The sequence below is a fragment of the Diceros bicornis genome, chromosome 5, assembly GCF_020826845.1.
Source record: "Diceros bicornis minor isolate mBicDic1 chromosome 5, mDicBic1.mat.cur, whole genome shotgun sequence".
NCBI lineage: Eukaryota > Metazoa > Chordata > Mammalia > Perissodactyla > Rhinocerotidae > Diceros > Diceros bicornis.
In genome coordinates, this window is record NC_080744.1 from 29737721 (window position 1) to 29750365 (window position 12645).

Below are 12645 nucleotides of genomic sequence, written 5' to 3' on the forward strand. Positions count from 1 at the left end.
TAATTAATTGTCACATCAATGCAAGACAATTAAATCAAGTCCGTTATATCCAAAAGCTTCTATCTATTTTGTTTATGTACACAGAGACAAGAAGCCAATTTCCCCATATAAATATGGTTATCCTCATTGCCAGCCTATTTTGTTTCTCTTCCACGTTTCAGACTGATTCTTTTCCTGTCTCACATCTCCATTACCATCACAAAAACCTTTAAATTATTGTATTTGTGAATCTGAGCTGAGCAACCTAGAGTTTGACCCAAAGGAGAAGCTTCTACGATTTGACCTCTTGCCTCGTAAAATTCACTTGTCTGTTTCTGCTTGACTGCAATGCTTTTAGTTGACCCTCCTGATTCAGAAAAATCAATTTCTCAATCCAGAAAGTACCACATGTAAATTTCACATTTCCTTTTAAATGGAAGGCTTGTTTCACATTCAGTTTATTTTAATCTTAGGTAGAGGCTATTTCTTGTTTTCCAAAGTCAGTGACCAAGGAAAGGTTATCCCTAGGATACCTGATGTCCAAGACAGGGCACTATTTAACTCTGTATTTTAAATCTCAAGTAGATTTCATAATGGAACATCAAAGAGTGTCCTCATCTCCTTCACAGTGATAACCGTTGGGAACATAATTCTAGCTCTGGTTTACCCTACTTTCTTTCTTTTACAGGTTAGAGCTAAAAAACTCTAAAGGTGGGAAGTCACTACAGGTGAATACAGAGAGAACTGTAAAGAACTTATATCTGACTTCTTTTCAGCATCTACTTTCCTTTTTGTCACATGTCCATTTCATTGTTTCAACAAATTATAGACATATTATCAAAAAATTATTTCATTCTAATATTTAATTTTAATTTTATTTTTGGTTCTTTAAACTTTCATAGACTATTAATTTACTCAGAAGCAGTTATTTTTCCATTCAGAATGGCTTCACTTGAATGGAGGTAAACTTTATGGTGTCATTTTTAATTATAATGGTATGCTAACACAACTAACATTTATTTATCACTTTAGAGTTTACACAATGCTTTCAAACGTATACTATTATAAGTAACTAAGCAAAAGTTCAGAGAGTTGTGGTGAATTGCATGAGGACATCAGTTATATCTGATTTGATCATTGTTATATGTCCAGGCCTACAGAATGCTGGGCACAAAATCATAGCAGATGCTCAATTAGTTGGAATGAATGAACAAACATCATCACAAAGAGTAAGTAGTGAAGCCAGGAATGAAACCCAGGTCTGATCTCACATTATGTGCTCCTTATTTGATGGCATCTTGTGGAAAGTTTCACTTTTTTCCTTTCTGTGAAGACTTGCTGATCACACAACTGTGAATAAGGAATATGATTATCTCTTATTATGGAAAAATATTTTTAAAGTATTTAGAGTTTTCGAGAAATTCTGCTTGTACTTGTAGAATGAAAGTAAGTCAATTCAATAAAAGTAATTGTAGACGAAGTGGAATGGTTTAAGATCAGAAACTTTGGTTTAATACGTTTATCACTGTGCAAATTCTTGTCAGGTCTAACATATGCATATCTACAGTGTAGGAAGATGTTTTAAAAGGCATAAGATTCTTTGAGGTAATACAAAAGAGTAACCAGCAATTTTTAGGTTTTTAAATTGTCTCAGTATATGAAAGTCTTGCCATGAATAAATAATGCATCTCAACTATCATCAAGTGTGACAACAGACACACAGAGAGCTCTTCCCAGCCTCTGAGATCTGGTCATGAGCTTCATTTCAAAGAGTTCTTCCTGGAAATCACAGATCATTTCAATTTTATTTTGAATGATAAAAATAGTACCATGAATTTATATGAAAATGTATGAAATTGCTTTTCAAGTTCTGTATATACAAGTATTTACATGGAAATATAGAATTTGGAAAGCAATTTTATATCCACATTTCATTCTAGAAATAAAAAGGCTAGTTTTTAAGGTGTGTCCTTATTTTAAAACTGAATTTATAGTTCCCTAAAATTGTAGATGTATTTAAGCCTGTGAGGTAGAATACTGTTCAGAAAGCCAGTTATGCATGTGTCAATTCCATAATAATATTAAAAGCTGAATTTCCATTCATTTAATTTCTAATAAACCTCCCAAAATTATACTGATGTTTCCCAAGAGAATGCTTATTTCACATAAATAAGCTATTGTACACACTTGCTATTCTCTTTGTTTGAAGGAGATTTCCTCAAGGCTTCCTCCTATTTCTCTCAGTCTTTGCTGAAATGGAACCTGTCTAGCGAGGCCTTTTCTGACCACCTGGTTAGTCCTTACCCCTTTGCTCTGCTTTATTTTCTCCATAGCACTTATAACTAGCTGACATAATATATATTTTACTGATATATTTTTAATTGCCTCTGCTAGCCCCACCACCCTCTTAGGATGTAAGCCACATGAAGGTGGGACAATTTTTCTCCTTTTTTTCTTTTTTCATAATTTTGCCTCCAGAGTCCATAAAAGTGTATGGTGCAGAGAAAGCAATCTATATTATTTGTTGAATGAATTAATTACATCAAAGATGCTATTCAATGGGCTTTGCAAAAACACTTCTGTATTGTGATATTAACCTCATTAGAGAAAGAAGAGGTTATAAAATCATCCACAAAGATAAGTAGTACAAATATAAATTTAATTAGCAAATATAGCATGTTAATTGAAATTGCATTCAGTCTATCTTTTAAGAGCAGGTAGCTGGTCAGATTAAATAGTATCAAATTCAACTGCTGTGAAAGGTAAACCATATTCAGAAAAGTAAAGAGCAACTGTGGCACTAAAAGGATCATTTTTGACTAAAAAGAATGTATGCCTCTGAGGTTCTAGAAGGTACTTCTTCCACTGCTACATCATATAACTCACTGCTGTACAACTTGGCTGTTTTAACACAGGAAAGTGAATGCAATCTGTTGTTCACACTAGTTTAATTTGTTCCCAATTAATTTCTCTTTCTTCTTATTAATTATTATTCTTATTACTCACTTCTTATTACTGCAGGTATCTCAAATACATGGTCACATCTCACTCCTTTCTCTGATGTCATTTACCAAAGTAGCTGGGCTGATTTCCGTCTCTTTATACTTGGCCTAAATTTCTTTTCTGTTCAAGATTCTAGAAAAGGCACTAGACTCATTTTCTGCTATTTGAAAACTGAATGCGTAAGTATAATATACATAACTTTCAAAGTGCTGTTGAGATTTTGCACACTTCTACACAAACATAGTAGAATACAATGGCAAATACTCAACTTCTTCCTTCCTTCCATATGGAGCTATTAGTTAGATAAATCTACCTACCAACCTACCTACCTACCTATCATCATGCCACTCCATAAATACAAAAGTAAAGAACAATTTATATAATTATTTAGTAATCACAAGGAAAATTCAATTCCTAATAATGATGTGAGGGGCCAGCCCTGTGGCATAGTGGTTATGGGCGCACGCTCCGCTGCTGGCGGCACAGGTTCAGATCCTGGGTGCAAACCAGTGCACCGCTTGTCAGGCCATGCTGTGGCGGCGTCCCATATAAAGTGGAGGAAGATGGGCACAGATGTTATCCCAGGGCCAGTCTTCCTTGGGAAAAAGAGGAGGATTGGCATGGATGTTGGCTCAGGGCTGATGTTCCTCACAAAAAGAAAAAAATAAAAATTTATAAAAAAAATAATGTGAATAATCAGTGTCTTATAGCCCCACCATATTATTTTATAGTTACTGGAACTAAACTATTTGATGTGCAGAATGGTGAAAGGAATTTCCGTATCTATTTTCACTATTTTTCTTCCCTCTAGATAACTTCAGCAGCCCAGATTCAGTTAATGGATGGAGCAATAAGTCGGTGGTTACTGAATTCATTTTATTGGGTCTATCTAGCTCTAGAGAACTTCAACTCTTCCTTTTCTTTATCTTCTTTGTGTTTTATGGTGCTGCAACGTTGTGAAACATCCTTATCATCCTCATGGTAGTTACAGACTCTCGCTTGCATTCCCCAATGTACTTTCTTCTTAGCAATCTCTCCTTCATTGATATGTGTCAGGCTACATTTGCCACTCCCAAGATGATTGCAGACCTCCTCAATGAACACAAGACCATCACTTTTCAAGGATGCATGTTACAAATATTTTTCTTGCATGTTTTTGGGGGTAGTGAGATGGTGCTTCTTGTTGCCATGGCCTATGATAGATACCTTGCTATATGCAAACCTCTGCACTACATGACCATCATGAGCCGAAGGGTGTGCATTGTTCTGGTGGGGGTCTCCTGGGCCATTGGCATCTTGCATTCAGCCAGCCACCTGGCATTCACAGTTGATCTTCCTTTCTGTGGACCCAACAAGGTAGACAATTTCTTTTGTGACCTCCCCATCGTGATCAAGCTTGCCTGCTTAGACACATACATTCTAGAGATCCTGGTGCTCACCAACAGTGGCCTGCTCTCATTTATCTGTTTCCTCCTTTTGCTCATTTCTTACACTATCATCCTTGCTACTGTCCATCGCCAAGCCTCTGGTGGGACGTCCAAGGCACTTTCCACCCTGTCTGCCCACGTCACTGTTGTGGTTCTATTCTTTGGCCCATTAACCTTCATCTATATTTGGCCCTTTGAAAGCTTCCCAATTGATAAATTTATCTCTGTATTTTTTACTGTCTTCACTCCTTTCCTTAACCCCATGATTTACACGCTGAGGAATAAAGATGTAAAGGAAGCCATGAGGAAGCTAAGGAACCGACAAGTGGGTTCCAAGCAGGACTTTTAGACAATGTGAGGAAGTAACAAAAATCCTTACTTCTGGTTCTTTGTAATGTTCACATACTGTTGTTATTATTGTGTTTCTATCACAATTAGTCTTTCACTGCTTGAAGACCTGAATCTGGTGATCTAAACTTGGTAAAGAAGAGAGGAGTACAGAATCTCATATTATGATACCAGTTCCAATATGCTGTGGCTTACTACAGCTTCCCTGAAACAGCAACAACGTATATTAAAATTCCTAAGTAGCATTTTTCCCTTATATAGGTATTGTTAAAAAAAATGTTTTATAGCATTTTAAAATCAGCTCCATATGGAAGCAGGTTAGCTAATACCTCTGTCTTGGTTGGGGTAGCCTAGAGAACAACTTAGCATTCTTTGAGTCAAAAAGAGAATCTGCTTTGCATAACAGGCTATAAGAAGTCTTCTCTACTTTTATCAGTTGTAGTTCATAATTATTTCAGCTAACAACTTGGTTTCCATGAATAGGTTACAGAAACCCACATTTACAAATAAGGCATTAATGTTAATAAAATCTATTTTTATTATATTTATTATTTATGCTAAATTTTGAATACCTACAATGCTGTAGTGTCAATTGTAGCCCTGATTTGTGCTGCTCTGGGTTTGAAACAAATACTGCATCAATAAATATTACCAAGTCCATAGTTCAAGTTGCAAAGTACTCTTCCACCCTCTGGGAGAAATGTCATAGCACTTACACACAGATGCTCTTTATACCACTGATAATAAAACTACTATCAGTTGAAAATGATGCAGGATATCTTAGTAGTCAGTGATTTTGTTTAGTTAGTTTAATTGGAAAGTTTAAATTTCAAAGTAGTCACAGAAAGCACATATATTTGTAGTTGGAGAATATATCCCATAGTTATTTTTCTCAAACTTTAAATGAAATTTGAGAAGCATTCCACACAATCATGGAACAAATCAGAGGATGAGGGTGAACACAATTGATTCAGTCCCTTATCAGTCACAGATCCATCCCTGTCATCACTGCTGCACTGAATTCATGCCAGGAGGAGTTTATTCTGTTTGTTCTAGCTTTCAATTCAAACTTGCGGTCTTTGAATTGAAGATGTGATTATGTTTGGTTTTTATTACTTAGAATAGATTGTAAGTCCCTAAGACATTTATTGTTCTATATTTTACCCTATTTGTCAATGTACCAACAATTTAACATGTAAGCACATGCAGTAAGTGCCATAAAGATCATATGATACCCTAAACATTGATTTCTAGGAAATTTCTACTGTTGTTTCATTCAAATGAGACATTTGGAGAGATGGAGTAGGAATCCAGTGGAAAACTAGATTGTCCATGTTAAAGTCTCAGAATTTTATTGAGTCGTTGTATTCTGTAGCAATCTGATCTTGTTTTCACCTTTGATTGTCCACATGTGAGGTTACTTCATTGGGTGTTGCCTTAATAAACTGGCATTGATTAAAAACCGGCTGTATGAATATTACTAAAATTAGCACCGACAGGTATTACAAAAGAGGCCAAAGCCATAGTCGCGTGTTCAGTAAAAACTTTCAAATCAATCAAGACAGCTATTAAAAAAGTTTATTAGCAATTAGGCAATAAAGGAAAGTAAAAAATATAATCCTTATCATAAAACACATATGTTGAGTTAATAATCTCAGTGTAGTGATGCTCAGTCTTGTTCAATTCAAAGCAGCCCAATGCATTTTAGCAATTTTTTTTACTTACTTAATCTGTGCCAGATATTGTGGACATATAAAGGAGAATAAGGAAGTTCTCTGGTCTCCTGGAACTGACTGAATTGGGAAACAGAGAATCATAGAGGTTTTGCATGAAAAACAGCTTACTCTGGACAAGGGTTGCAGAATGGTACTGTCAGGAGAGGACATTTGGCTGACCAGCCACCAGAAAGACCTCTAATTGACATTAACTTAACAAATTGTCCCAGTTCAAGTTTTGGCCCACAGACTTACAGACCCAGAGACCCCAACTTATTAATAATTGCAAGAAAAGTGGACAAATTTGTCAAATTACGTTGAAAATATAATTGTCAAATAAATCACATAGTCATAGCATTATGACTGAAATAGAAGCTATATATTAGTAAATGGTTTTGGTGAATCTATGTTAAAATTTGAAGTTTTGGTCACTTGATTGACATATCTGATATCATCAGACTCTGATTGCCTGACAGGGAAACACCATCTGAACAATGTTGGGATGGACCCTGTTATGATTTGTCTCAGTGATTCCTTCTCTTATTTACCCATACACTCGGGGCTGCAAACAGTATTTCTCTAGATATGTTAATACCTCTCACCACGTTAAGATAAAGACTCATTGGCCCAGGAATCATGCTACTTGAGAGTTGGAATATGTTTTCCTATCCATTATGTATGCTTATAGAACTTAGCTCTCACATGACAAACTTACTTAATTATTTCCAAAGATTTATGTGTCAAATATCATAAGCAGAAAATTTAAAGAAAAAAGATATACAAATCATAAACAAAAATAGAAAAAAAAATTCAATTGAACAGGTAATAAAAACATAAATTAAAACAAGAGAGAAGTCTTGTGTCCCCTATTAGACTGATAAAGAATAAAACAAAAGAATGATAGTAAATAGGACTGAAAATTTGGAAATGTGGACGTTCTATTTGGTCAAAAATTCCTGAAAAATTTTTAGGAAGCAATTTTGTGTATTTATGAAAATATGTCTGTATTCATGACCCAATAATTATATTTCTAGGAGTCTTCTATCTTGAGTAATTTGTCTCCCAATTCTGAAGCATGAAATTAAATATGTATTTATGTTGGGCACCATGGACTCTGGAAAATATTGTCCTCATGAAGAACGTGTTAAAGCAAAGCATAAAGAAAAAAGAAAATTTGTGATTCTTTCCTTGCAAGAGTGCTATCTGAAAGCAGAAACTGATATTTCATCCCCTTTCGGGGAGAATGTTCCTCAACTTACTTAATAAAGCCAGAATAACCTTGATTCCCAACTTTGACAAGCATCATATGATACAGGAAAATTTCAGGCCAAACTCACTCAAAAACAAAGGTACAAAATTCCTTTAAAGAAAACCCAGCAATAGGAATTCAGGAATACCTAAAAGCAGGAGAAAAAATGATCTAGTTAACCCAGAAATGCAAGGTTGGTTTAATGTTTGACAATCGTTCGATATAATTCATTGTATTAACAGAGTGAAAGAAAAGAAGCATATCATTAACTCAATATATGCAAAAAAATGTTTACCAACAATTAATAATCATTTTTGGACATTTTCTGGCAAAGATTTTCACTACAATAGGTTATTTTTTTGTATATGCTTTTTCCTCAGTAAATTAGCTATATGTTATCTCAGGTCAACGTGAGGATAGAACTCTTGAAAATTTTTGTTTGTCTGTTCTTAAATTCTAAATCTGTCTAAGATGATAATGCTTGCTCATTTGGGATAAAAAGCCTCTATTCTGAGAACGTTTCAATTCTCAGATTAATTTTATCTTATGTATTTTGATGAACATTAAGAAGTGAAGGAAGTCCCAGATTATGTTTATAATTATGGAAAAAATATCGCATTTTTAAAAGTCTCTGGTGGCAAGACCCTAACCTACTCTAAAGATGGGCTGTTATTCCACCTAAATATGTATCTAATCCTGTGTATTTTCCTTTGCTTTCTCTCTTTTCCTCTATATAGAACTCTTGATCATTGGTTTCTTTTTGTGGCTATGTGGATTTGTGGAATGTGCATTCCTGTGGACCAGTATCTCTCTGTCACTTCACTTTAAAAAAAATTGTATAATTTTCTTTCTGTTTATGTCTCCACTGGTGTTTCCTTTCTCTGTTTTCTTGTTCTATATTTTGATCATTCTAATTTTCTCTGAACCTCTTTTTCCCTCTCTTTTCTTCTCTTTCTCTATTTCTCACACTGTGTCTTTGTCTGAGCTGAAAGTAGATTAGAACAAATACATATTTGATTAAAAATTGTATTTAGTCCCCATATGTTCTTTCAATTGTAAAGCAACTCATAAATTCAGATTCCCTTTTAAAGCAAAACAAAAAAAAAACAGCCAGATATAAAAAACAAAATTAAGTTGCATTTAATTGCATTGATCCTCAATTTTTTATTTTAGTGATCTTCAACAGAAAAACAAAAAGTTCTTTATTTTTGTTTTAGCTGAGCAGAGTGAAAGCGAGTACATAACAAATTCTGAGATACAGATACAGATAAAGATATATCATAAAGGTGATACATCTCTTCACATCCTATTTGGAAGGTTAATTTTCCTTGAGGAAATGGTCTATCCTACACCACACAGTTCTTCTCCCTATGAAGAATTATGCCTTGAAAATCTTCATGAGCATTATTTATATTTTCTCTTCTTATGCCTTCTTCACCAGCAATATGCTGACTCTTACATACTCATTACTGACGTGACCACATTGCCTGCTTTCAGGGCCAGAATGATGGTGAAGCTAGAGAAGTAAGTAAGGCGCTTGCCTTGAGTGAAAAATTTAAGGGAGTGACAAAAAAATCTTATTAATAGAGATAAACAATATTTTAATCAATATTTTAAAAATCAAAATTACTTCAAAAAATCCATCATGAAAAAATAAATACTAAATTTGAAATAAAGACAGGATCAGTCCTAGTGTTATGCTGAGGCATAATGTCACGCTGAAACTTGAGACCAAAGGAAAAAGCTGCAATGTTGATGTCTTTATTTAAAAAATTTGATATTCCATTTGTAGTTTTCACATTAACTTTGATTTTTAAAACATTATTTGTCTTGCGCCAGCCCTCGTGGTCTAGTGGTTAAAGTTGGGTGCTCTCACTGCTTCTGTGGCCCAGGTTCAATTCCTGGTCACAGAACCACACCACCCATCTGTCAGTTGCCATGCTGTGGCAGCGGCTCATATAGAAGAACTAGAAGGACCTGCAACTAGTATATACAACCATGCACTGGGGGGCTTTGGGGAGAAAGAGAAAAGAGGAAGAATGACAACAGATGCTAGCTCATATATATACATATATATATATAAAATTTACATATGTATATAAAAATTATCTTGATGACAAAAGCATTTAGTCCCCTGGTAAATTTTGTCCCTGAGGCATGTACTTCAGTTGCCTTACCCTCATCCTGGCCCTGCTGACTTTCTTGAAATATATATAAACCAATAATCTCTCATCATTTATTTACATTTTGTTCTCTTTTTGAATTTTATTATAAGATGTAAATTAACTTTTCTTAACCTTCTATTTACTTTTTTTTTTTTTCCTGAGGAAGATTCTCCCTGAGCTAACATTTGTTACCAATCTTCTTTTTTACGCTTGAGGAATAGAAGCCCTGAGCTAAAATCTGCAGCAGTCTCCCTCTATTTTGCATGTGGGTCACTGACACAGCATGGCTGACGAGTGGTGTAGGTCCACACCCAAGATCCAAGCCCATGAGCCAGGGCCGCCAAAGTGAGGTGCCCTGAACTTAAGCACTGTGCCACAGGGCCAGCCCAACCTTCTATTTACTTTTGACCTAATAAATAAGCTTCCAAATAGAATTCTATTATCTCATTCACTGACAGGATTTTGATGTTAGAATTCAGAATTAACCCGGTGTGGCATTATGTGACACATTTTAAAATATTTATTCCTTCCAAAGCTCTGGTATTTACCCCTGCCTAATTTAGTTGGCATTCTAATAACTCCCTTTGGAAATATTCAGTGGAGTTGTAGCAGTCTCAAATCTCCAAAGCACTTTCTCCATTGCATCATAAAGAGTTAGAGGAGGTTTCAAAATCTGTTTCCCTTCGTGAGAACAAATGTTTATGAACGATGACAAGAATGATCAGTTAACGTTTATCAGAGGACGGGTACTTTGTGCGAGTTACATAAAACCCCTGGAGACTCAAATTTCTAGGTGGATGGGAATTCATATTTAAAAGAAACAAGAATTAGAGGACAATAGAAAAAATACTGCAACTATTCTACTGGTTCACCTGCTGCCTTGGAATACAATGGAATAGAGGTCAGAGTTTCAGTAGGAATAGCCAGAGACTAAGGTCTAAATTCAGCAGTGTGGAATTTTCTCCTCTCTCCCTCAATAGATCTCCAGTTGCTCTTGATGCTTAGAATTACTTTAATGATGGACAAAAACTTGCATTCTATTATCATAAATAAATGAAATTATGACTAGCCTGCAAAGAGTTGACATTGGTGGTAACACCAAGGAACATACAAACGACTGAGATGTTTTATCTTCCTTACAAAGTACAGATGAAAGGGAGGAAGATGCAGAAAGGGTAGGCTATGGGCATTAGAGAAAAACTTAATAGATTTTATGATTTTGCAGAAGATTAGCCAGGATGTCTTAAATTCCATACTCAACATATTGAATATGTCTTCTGTTGTTTATGGTTCTGTTATTTATCAACATAGGACTTTGACAGAGAGAAAGTTGTGAAACTGAGGAAAGCTTGATATACAAACAACTGGCTGCATTGGCAATTTTACATGAAGGCTTTACTGCACTTCCATAATTTCTTTTCTCTATTAATCACTCCGATTTATGCAGCTCCATCATGCAGGGTTTACTCTACAGATATTGACAAAGGATCTACTGGCAATATGTCCTTTCACTAGAACTACCTCATAACATCTAAATATTTTCAGAGTTAGCTTTGGTTTAAACACACTTGAATGAGTTACTTATTATTATCATCATCACTTCATTTGATCCTCATATCACTCCCACCAGATAGAAAGAGTCAACACATTAGTCTATTTGACAGATGAAAACTCAGCTTCTGAAAGCTAAAAGTTACTTTCCCAGGGTCATACATTTAGTGAATTGCTGAGCCAAGGCATTAGAATCAGATAGAATGACTCCAACCCAAGGATATTTCTACATTATCACATTGCCTAAAGAGCTAGCATTTGAAGGAATTTAGAAGTAATTTAATCAAACCATCCCATTTTATTGATGAGGTAATTTCCTGTTGAATACCTATACATTTATTTAATGCTTTATATATCCACCATAAGCATCAGTATCAGTTAAACACTTGATCATGTTCTTCAGCCTGATCCACATTTTTCAGAATATGTAAAACATTAATTTATATTTAAATAATTTACAAAATTTAATCAATATGCTGACACACATTACACTCAAATTTTTGGAAATTTTGTTAAATACATTCATTTTGTTAGAAAGATACTAATGAGATCTCCTTTTCTTATAAAGGTAAATCATCTCATTTTTATCAGGTTCATTTATATGAAGAAAAAATATAAAAGGAAATGGGACGTAATTACTGAGTGGTTCAGATTTGGTAATTTGAAAGAAGGTTACCATTCAAGAGGAAATGGTTAGTACTAAAGAGTAAATTATACATTTTTATTTTGTAGACCAAATGTTTAGAATGGAAGATGATGGGAAGCATATACATTGCTCAATCTTGCTTGAAAGGAAACCATAATGAGGTTTTTTGCTTTTATTTTTAGATATAATGGCAAAACAGGCATGGGATATAAGGGAGTAGTAGTGATAATGGGGACAAGTAGAGAGAGTGAAAAAATCTCAGAGTGAAAGAACGTGAATAAATGAGAGGGAGAAAGATGGGAAAATGATAAAGAATGAGATGCAAAAAAAGCAAAATAAATAGGGAAGGAAAATTAGGAGAAAATGGGAAACAATAAATTAACTCGGGAAAGGAAATCACAATAAAATTTAGAAAAATAAATTAGAAAAGTAAAGGCTTGGTGATGAATGAAACAAGAGAGAAGAAGAAAGGAGGAAGGAGGGAAAATAAGGAAGGAAACATGAGAAAATGTTTCAAAGAGATGGGAAAGTCAGCCCCTTGGGTCTCTCAACACCTGGCTCC

General features: G+C 34.7%; 1 long non-coding RNA gene and 1 pseudogene across 1 annotated transcript in view; one reads left to right on the forward strand and one right to left on the reverse strand.

Moving 5' to 3' along the window:
* LOC131405885 (uncharacterized) overlaps window positions 1–12645 on the reverse strand; it is a 103528-nt gene that overhangs the window by 17942 nt on the left and 72941 nt on the right. The window lies entirely within an intron of this gene.
* LOC131405880 (olfactory receptor 4K1-like) lies at window positions 413–4805 on the forward strand (annotated as a pseudogene).